Below are 10,101 nucleotides of genomic sequence, written 5' to 3'. Positions count from 1 at the left end.
TGATAAGTGCTTGACCAACCTTTAAGATGTACTCAAGAGATACGAGAAGGCCGACCTTGTAGAAAACTGGGAAAAGTGTCACTTTATGGTGACAGAAGAAATTATGTTTGGGCACAAGGTCCCTCAGAAAAGTTTAAAGGTAGATCCGTCTGAAGGAACTCTTAATGAAGAGCATCCATGAGCGCATTCGGATATTTCTGATTTCATTGTGACTGAAATACAACACATACATTCTAACAGACAGTTATGCAAATTCACATTAATTAAAGGCGTGCTTTGAACACTAAAATACAAAGGAAAGAGTTTTCATACCATTTGAAGACTCTCTTCAAGATTTAAACTCAAACACAGCGGAAGAACCTCCACCCGCACTCTATTGCCCAGCAAACAAGTTGGTTGCAGCAGCACGATCGTCTACACGAATGGCAGCAACACGAACAGTCACGAACAAGTGAACAGCAGCGGGGACGACACCACCGAATGGAGCCCTTGGTATTCTCGGTGTGAGAATCCAAAGTGTGATCTTTGGTGAATTTGGTAGAGGTTGGAGAAAGAACAAATTGTGTAGATGCTATGCTATGTACTTCGGATTCTCCCAATAACGCACGTCCGAGAGAAGTTTTAGGTCAATTATCATATAATTAACCAATTTAATCATTAATGAATATAATCAGATTATATTCTTACCCTATAGTTTGATATCACATATCTACTATAGTAATTTCTCCTCCACATGATATAAATCATATTTATATCTAAATTCCTCCAAAATAATGTATCTCATACATTTAGTCAATTATATCATATATAATCAACCAGTTCAATTATATTATATATAATCGAACTCCCTCTTATCAATTTGAACATTTCAAACTGACTCAAACACTAATTCTCTACTTTATCCAAGCTACCTAGGGGACCTAATGGACCTGTAGCTCGAAGCTCCAACGGTACGTGAATAGCTGACTAAATTCTTTAGCCACGAGATCCACCATCCGTTAACTACCAGGCATTCTACTAAAGACCAACAGTTGAACTCTTCTTACCACAGATATATTTCTGTGTCCATCGGATATAACCAATCATGAGTGCGATGACCCTTCACAGATGCTCATAACTACAGTTGGGCCAATTTACCGTTTTGCCCCTGTAGTTACATCTCACTCCTTAATTACCACCGATTCCTCTAATGAACAATACAACATAGTCCAACAATGTGTGAACACCTTTCGGGCCAAGAGAAAGTATGTGGGGCCACATCGTTCAAGCCCTAGAATCAGCCCTTAAGGTAACTATCTATCTACTTACCCCTGCTTTGGGGAAGGAGTGAATTCCATCTTGTGTAGCTAAGTTCCCAGCTCCCAAATCAGACGAATCCCCAAAATGGTAGGTTTAAATCGGCGACCTAGTCACTCGCACCCATACAAATCAAAAGACCGCTCTCAATGGCGGAGTTCCCTACTCATTCAGGATTGAGATCATGTTACCTATGGTCATCCTAGTGAAGTGAAGTCTCTGTCATGAATGGTGTTATATAACGAGACGTTAATACTTCGTGGTCAGGTCTTATACAAACTCTTTGTATAAGATGACCCCACTCGCATGTCCCCTACACGAATGATCAGGATCAGACCATCTGTGACAAGTCACAACACTTGTGACCATTCCACAAAGTGGGCTGCATTTGTAGTGTTACCAAGATATGGTTTTCCTTCTATATCCATATACTTCTGTATCCATGCTTAAGTTACATGATAACTAGGGATTTTATGTTTATTGGTTTGTGGTAAAGCAAATAAAACATATAATTGAGCAAAAAAGAAGATGTGAAGTGAATATCATATATTATACTACACAAGCGTTCATACAAACAGTTTACAAACTACAGGATACGAGACTTTAGGGTATCAACTCCAACACCTTCCAAGGTTGATGTGGTAGCTAAACTACCACAACTTCTTCTAATATCAAAACACTACAAAGCTTTTTAGGACACGAGCTTTTAACGACGCTTTATCAAAGGATTTTCCAAATTTCCAAGCCTTTAAGCAACTTACTTGGACTCAACCAACCCTACAAGTTTACTGATTCATGTGACCATGCATTTCGAACTCTTAAGAAAGCATTGACTTTAACGCCTATTTTCATAACACCAGATTGGTCGCATCCATTTGAACTCATGTGTGATGCGAGTGATGTGGTAGTAGGTGTCATGCTGGGTCAAAAGAAAGACAAAATGATTCATCTGATTTACTATGCGAGCAAGACTCTGAGTGAAGCCTAAGAGAACTATACGACTACAGAAAAAGAGTTGCTTGCAGTAGTTTTCGTTGCAGAAAAATTTCGTCATATTGAGCATTCAAAAATCAAGTATCTAATGGCGAAAAAGGATGCTAAACCACGGCTAATTCGATGAGTACTATTAGTTCAAGAATTTGACTTGGAGATTATGGACCGCAAGGGCATTGAAGATCAAGTTGTCGATTATTTTTCAAGACTTGAGAATGAGCCTTTTCAACACACTACTCAGGATATTCATGATAGTTTCCTTGATGAAAAGCTACTAAAAATAAAAGGAAATGAGTCGTGGTACGCTAATGTTGTAAACTACCTAGTCTGTAGGACATGGCTAAATGACTTCAACTACCACCAGTGTAAGAATCTGGTCCATTAGTGCAAATTCTATAGATGGGATGAGCCCTTCTTGTATAAGTCGGGTTCTAATCACATTCTAAGAAGATACGTTCTCGAGTCTGAAGCGCAAGAAATCTTATCAAAGGGCCATGAAGCACTATGGGAAATTTGGGGGACAGAGAACAACAGCTAAGGTGTTGTAATGTGGTTACTATTGGCTAACGCTATTCAAAGACGCTCGCGCCTTTGTAGTCAATTGTGGCCGTTATCAAAGGATTGGAAATATGTCTCAACAAAAAATGAGATGCCACTCACGACAATCCTGGAGGTTGGATTATTTGATGTGTGGGGCATTGACTTTATGAGGTCATTTCCTTCCTCAGGTGGCCATTAGTACATCTTCTTGGTTGTAGACTATGTATCCAAATGAGTTGAAGCTATTTCCTATACGAAGAATTATGTGGCGACCGTATACAAATTTTTAAAGAAGAACATCTTCACACCTTTTGGGACGCCTCGTGCCCTAATAAGCGACGAAAGTACACAGTTCATCAATCGCATTGTTTCTAAAATAATGATCAAGTTTAATGTTAATCACATGGTTGCCACCGCCTACCATCCACCCAACCCTTATCTTCATATCCGTTGATGTTTAGAAAGGCCTGCCACTTACCACTAGAGTTGAAACACAAAGCACTCTGGGCACTCAAAAAGATTAACCTTGATTTAAACCTTGCAAATGAAGCAAGGAAGATTCAGTTGCATGATTTGAATGTATAGAGGCTTGAGGCATACGAGAATGCCAAAATTTATAAAGAAAAGACAAAGACGTGGCATGATAGCCACATCCATCAACGAGACTTTTATGCTCGACAAAAAATATTACTCTTTACCTCTTAGTTACATCATTAAATAGATGTTTCCACACGGTGTCATAGAATTGACCAGAGAAGATGGAACAAATGCGTTCAAGGTCAATGGCCAACGCATCAAAGCTTATTATATAGGTGATTTCGATAGGGAAAAGTTCTTCATGACATTGTTCCTTCGGCATCCCGGTGTCCTTCATCAAAGCTTACAAATGCGTTCAAGGTCAATGGAATAAATGCGTTCAAGGTTACCGCAATCCGCATCCCCACAGGCGGTTAGACATGTCTGCACAATGTCACTACTGACATAGTTCCTTCCCATGAGATCCGAGGGCTTTTGAATTACTGGACAGCGTTCCCAGTGTTCTATTTTGATGCTCGGCTGTCAGTTGCCCTACTTGAACCTCCAAATTCCTTATGGAAGATGCTTGCGATTGCATAACCTGGACCTCCAAATTCATCATTTTTCTCAATGTACTGCTTCAGCAGAGCTTCCAAGGATGATGAATTTGTAGAGGTGTTTGATGTGGAAGGTTGGTTGTACGATTACCTTTGGTGCTGATGACTCTAATTCTAGCCTCCCTAGTCATTGTAACTTCCCCAACTGAATTTACGGTGATTCTGCCAACCCGGGTTATATGTGTTGTTGTACGGGTTATTCTGAATAGAGTACACTGCCTGAGGGTTCGATGGCACATTTCTGCTGAATGATCCCCTATGCATTATGCACAGCTGATTGCTGCCACTTGTGCCAGCGCATTGGTTTACATTGCACCCTGAGAAAGAGTTCCTTGATTTATTGCCATCGTCTGGAGGAGAGAGGTCACTGCGGCCATTTACGCGGCCAATGTTTTCATTGTATCAGATGGTACAATGGCATTTTCTGCTCTTCTTCTCTCTGGGCCTCTTCCCCCGTACCCGTCGTCTACCCAGTCATCTGTGTTTCGTGAAATGCGATCCAAGATGACCTTGGCTTTAGTGTAGGTCTTGTCCATAAATCCTCCTACTGCGGAGGCATCAGTAACAACTTGCATTGATCTGTCAGGGCCGTTGTAAAAGGTTTCCATCATAACGCAATCGGGAATCCTGATGTGCGGACAGTTCTTCACTAATCTTCTGAATCGCACCCATGCGGTGCTGAGAGTCTCATTTTCCATTTGTTCAAAATTCAACACGTCCCTCCGTCTTCTTGCATTGACGGCTGGCGGGAAGAATTTCTTCATGAATCACTTAACCAACTGTGTCACACCCCGCCCCAGACTACTCTCTAAGCCTAGGAAAGGATATGACTGCAGCAGTTATCAACCCTTTTGTTGGCACTTACTGCCTAATAACTCTTGCAGAAATAACTCTGATACCAATGTAAAAACTCATATACAGCGGATGCCTCTAGGGCCAAAATTTATTAATTCAAAAGCACCACATATTTAGAGTAATTACATCACTAGATTCACAAGTCTCAATGCCCAAAACCCTAGTCCCTATATGAACAACTATAATATGTGTACAATATTTACAGTAACCACCTAGCAAACGGGTTATAATATCTCTGTCCTTTAGTGGCAGAGCAAATGCAGAGCTATCTCCTGAGGATTTGACTGCTACCTGGAGAAAAGGAACACATTTGAAAATGGGGTGAGCTTGCTAGCCCAGTGAGTGACTTAAGAAAGATTACTGATTCTCATGCAAAAGTCTCAATAAAGAGGTTAAACTGAAATATAAACTTCTACAGTAACCTTGTACTGCAGTATAAAAATTTTCCAAGCATAAAACATATAAAGTTATTTTTATCAGAAAACATTAACACTGCTTCTTAGTTGAGAATAACCCTGCTGCGGTTAAATCCCAACACCAACTGCTAGTCAAGAGAGAACCCTTTTACTCAATCTTTGACTTTAAATACCTACGTACACGTGGCCATACTAAGTACCATCATACCTTAGGTACTTCTGCTCAGATATCTTCTCTAAACTTGTCCTTCTGTATCGAGCTGCTCGGATACCTTCTCAAATGTACTTCGGTATCAAGTTTGTCGATTACTTTCTCAAATGTCCTTCGGTATCGCGTTTCAAGTAAAACTAGTCATAAATGACTTTCTCTTTAAAGCATGTAAAGTATAACGCATATAAAACATGTCTTTAAAGATACTAACGCATTATGGGTGTATTTAACACACATAAATAGCTTTTCAATAAACTTCTCATACATGCATGCGTTTAAAACATAACTCATGGTTTGCTTGGAAATTACTTTGTAAAACTAGCTGGCATGAGAATAATCTTTCTTTAAAACATGATTTCCTTAAAACATTGTAAATATTTTAGTCACTCACCTTGTCGTCTAGGAACTTTTCACTCTAGAAGTTCTTTGTCTACCTCGGGCTCCCTTTTGAACCCCTAAAATCCAAATTCAATTTAAAACTCCGATTATTCATAGTTCTAAGCCTTATTTTGAGATACTTTCTTCTATCAACATGTTCTAAAATATCTCAGGAAGATTACCCTAAAATATGAGCTTAGAACTCCTCGTTATTTGGCCAGAATCACAAAATCTTCAAGACTGGCCTAAGCTTACCCGACAGCTTGACCCCTCTGCATTTTTCTTAGTTTTCAGCCTGATCCCTTGAAGCTTCTTCTCTAGCAGCCATACCCTAAAAACTAGACTTGTAGAACTTTCAGGTGGCTTTGAAATCACTTCAAACGCATGAGTATACCGGGAGAAATCCTCGTCCTTAGTTGATATTGTTTCCATACTTCACTGTCTACTACGTCTCCCCTTGAAGCTTTATGATCAACGCATAGATTTGCTATCAACGCAATGTTTAATCAACTTTTCCACTCTTCTTAATGTCTTTTGAATTGTGATCTAAAAAGAATTCCTTGGCCCTATTTATAGGCGTCCAAAAACTCTCCAAGGTCGACACCTTCTACTTGGCCGCATGTCCAAGTGTTTCTTCCTCACACTATCAACACAACCTTCAATCAACGCAATCTAAGGTGTCTTCTTCATCCTTAGCAAGCACAAAATGCTTAATTTTGCATGTCCTCTTGTGGAACCACCTCATTTGCTTAAGGCTTGAGATTTCTTCCCAATAAGCCACATGTCCGGATGACGACCTTCCATGTGTCCAACCAACCTCATATGCGTTAACTACAAATGCGCCCATCCAACTGCCGCAACCTTCTTATGTCCAGACACCATCAACCGGCGCATGCATCCATTCACTCTTACCTTGTGCATCTAATCGACGCAACTTAGTCACAAATGCTAGATGCTCGCAAGTTCATCTTTGGCCGCATATGCATGGCTTACCTTTACTCTATGTGCTTAACTAGGATAATGACCAACACTCCTTCAATGCATACTACTAGCTTGTCCTATGCACCCACAAACCCTTGGATGTTCAACACATAGCACATGTCATTCACATAGCACATCACCAACGCATAGTACATCACCAACGCATAGTACATCACCAACGCATAGTGCAGCACTGTCACATCCATCACGTCCATCACATCCATCGATGCTTACCATCGCATAGCACTGCCGTGTCCAATGCCGCATGCCATCCATTGACGCATGCCTCGCACCGCGTCATCGTATGCCCTCGCCTCACCGCATGCCCTTGCATCACCGTAAACTACCAACGCATTTCCTTCGGTCGCATGCCTTTGGTTACTTACCATCGCATCCATCACTGCATGCCTCTATCCATCGCATCCAACATCCAGTGCCCTTGGATTCGCAACTTGAGACTGCCGCATGCGTTATTCTTGGCCACACTTTGACTTCCTTCAACGCCCCAAATAACCTCTAAATGATTAAGGCCAACGCAAGGACAACACGTAGTCAATTTTCTTGCTTCCAACGCATGGGTTATACTTACCCAATTTTCAAAGCTTTTCCCAAGAGTCAAGTTTTCAAATTCACACTTTTCTTCTAATTTCCCACCCTTTTCTCTACCATTGCACATTAGTTTCCACATCAACATACTCATCACACTGGTCTCAGTAGGGAACATACTTAAGTAGAGAAATTAGGGTTCTAAGTGTATGCGTTGATGATGATATGCACAAACCAATTCTTTATTCTTTATGTTAAACCCGTCGCATTTACCACACTAGTATCGCATTAACAACAACAATCCCCGTGTTCGACCTCAGGTCAACCTGAGAAACTTGTGTTGGAATTATACTTGGTTCCAACGCAAGAAAACTTATGACACGCACTACATCATCGCATACTACAAAGCATATCATCATCAACGCATACATTTAGAACGTAGTACCATATATCTTTATCGCAAAGCACTTGAGCGCATAGAGCATCATCGATTTCATTCATTAGCGCATAATAAGATAAAAGATAAAGATAAAGAAGACAATACTTTCGTCTATCAAGGTTTTGGCACGGTTGTCTGGGACAAGAACTTGAGTCATTCATCAGTAGTGCATAAGCATAACAAGAAGTTAAATTTTTATTATTACACCAACCCCGATCTGTCTGGCGTTCAACATGTCAGAGCTCTCTGGACCAGTTACAGTCGTGTACGCGTGGATCTCCTCGACCATAACTCAGTCAATTCCAACTGTAGTACCTCAATCCCAACTGCTGTTTGTACCCAATCCCAACCGATGTCCACTGATCCCAACGGTACCGTGCCTTCATTCCAGTCGAGCTTGGATGGCAGTTTCGGTCAAAAAGTTCCTGTGGGTAGCAGATTTAAATTGGGGAGTCGTCATCCCACTACCCTTAAGGTCAAGGCAGTATAATCTAAGACCAATTTACCCAACACCAACTTTAGATTAAGCAGCAAAACGAGTATGTTCAGCAATAGATAGTTATTCTCGAAGAAGCTCTTGGAACAACTTCAAATGTCCAATTAGACCTCCCTTCCAATCTACCAATTTACTCTAGAAATCCAGTAACCTCTTTCCCTGTTTTACCTACAGCAAATTTATTTTCTAGGGCAATGGGAAATTTTGAGCCTTTATTGTAGGGGAAAAAATTAAATGGTTACAATTACTTTTCATGGTCTTAATCCAATTAAATGGCCCTCGAGGGTTGTCATAAGTTTGGATGCTTAACGGGTGAAATATCGAAACTGAGACCAGGTGACCCTCAAGAACGTATATAGAAGGGAGAAGATTCGTTACTTCTGTCTATTTTAGTAGGTAGTATAGAACCTCAGATCGAAAAACCTCTACTGTATGCTGCCACTGCGAGATATTTGAGATGCCATTCAGAAGTTGTACTCCAAACGAAAAAATACTTCCCGGCTTTATACTTTACGCAAGCAAGTTGACGAATGCAAGTAGAGGATGATGGATGTTACAGCTTACTTCAACAAGTTGTCTCTTCTCTAGCAAGAAATGGATTTATGTCGCGGGATGTTCTGGAACTGTTCGTGTGGGGAGTCTTACGTTACGAGTCTGAGGAAACAGTCTGAGTCTATGATTTCCTTGCGGAGCTGGACTCTAAGTTCGACGTTGTATGGAGTCGGATACTGGGACATCATCTAATACCATCCCTGATGGAAGTTTACTATGAAATTCGCCTCGAGGAAGATAGGTCTAGTTCTATGAATAATATGCTGATTTCATCGACTGATTCTGCTGCTTTTAAGACGTCAGGTCTTGTCAATGACAAATAGAACAACAAGCCTCCCCCTCCCCCGGTGCTGGCACACCAAAGACCAGTGCTGGAAGCTGCATGGTCATCTACCTAATGGTAAACGGCGTCAGTCAGGTTCGGGACGAGTACTGGCAAGTGAATCAACAAATTAAGGTCGTCAACCTCAAAATTAGGATACTAGCCAGAATAACTCTAGTGTTGTAGGAGTGAGCGCAATTGCCCAATCAGGTAAAATTCAATTCCTTGGTCTTGTTAGTATCAATGGTAGAAAGCTGTGGATTCTAGATTCAAGGGCTACAGATCACTTAACTAGCTCCTCCGACCAGTTTATTTCTTACTGTCCAAGTGCTGAAAATGAGAGAATCAAAATTACTGATGGATCTTTTGCTTCTATAGCAGGGAAAGGTTGTCTTTCAACATTTGAGGGTTTAACTCTACATGATGTGCTGCATGTTCCTAAAATTTCTTATAATCTTTTATCTGTTAGCAAGATTACAAGAGATTTGAAATGTCGAGTTACTTTCTCACCTGATGCTGTTGTTTTTCAGGATCTAAGCTCGGGGATGACGATTGGCATTGCCCTGCATGATAGAGGGCTCTATTTCCTCACTAAAAATGCCTCTTCTAGGATATGTGATAGGACTAATTTATTTTCATCATGTTTTTCTACTTCTGAAACCGATTACATGTTATGGCATTATCCTCTCAGACATCCTAGTTTTCATTATATGAAATATTTATTTTCCTATCTATTTCACAGTGTTAATATATGTACCTTGACATGTGATGTGTGTATTCGAGCTAAACAACCTCGTGTCTTGCTGAGCTCTCAGCCTTATAAGCCTTCCAAGCTGTTCACCCTCTTCCATAGCGATGTTTAGAGTCCATCATCCGTTACTATCTCTACTGGAAAATGCTAGTTTCTAACCTTCATTAACGACCACACTAGGCTAACTTGGGT

This window comes from Benincasa hispida, chromosome 10, assembly GCF_027475165.1.
Source record: "Benincasa hispida cultivar pf3 chromosome 10, pf3_genome.v1.1, whole genome shotgun sequence".
In the NCBI taxonomy this organism is placed as follows: Eukaryota; Viridiplantae; Streptophyta; class Magnoliopsida; order Cucurbitales; family Cucurbitaceae; genus Benincasa; species Benincasa hispida.
This window is presented reverse-complemented; position numbering follows the sequence as displayed.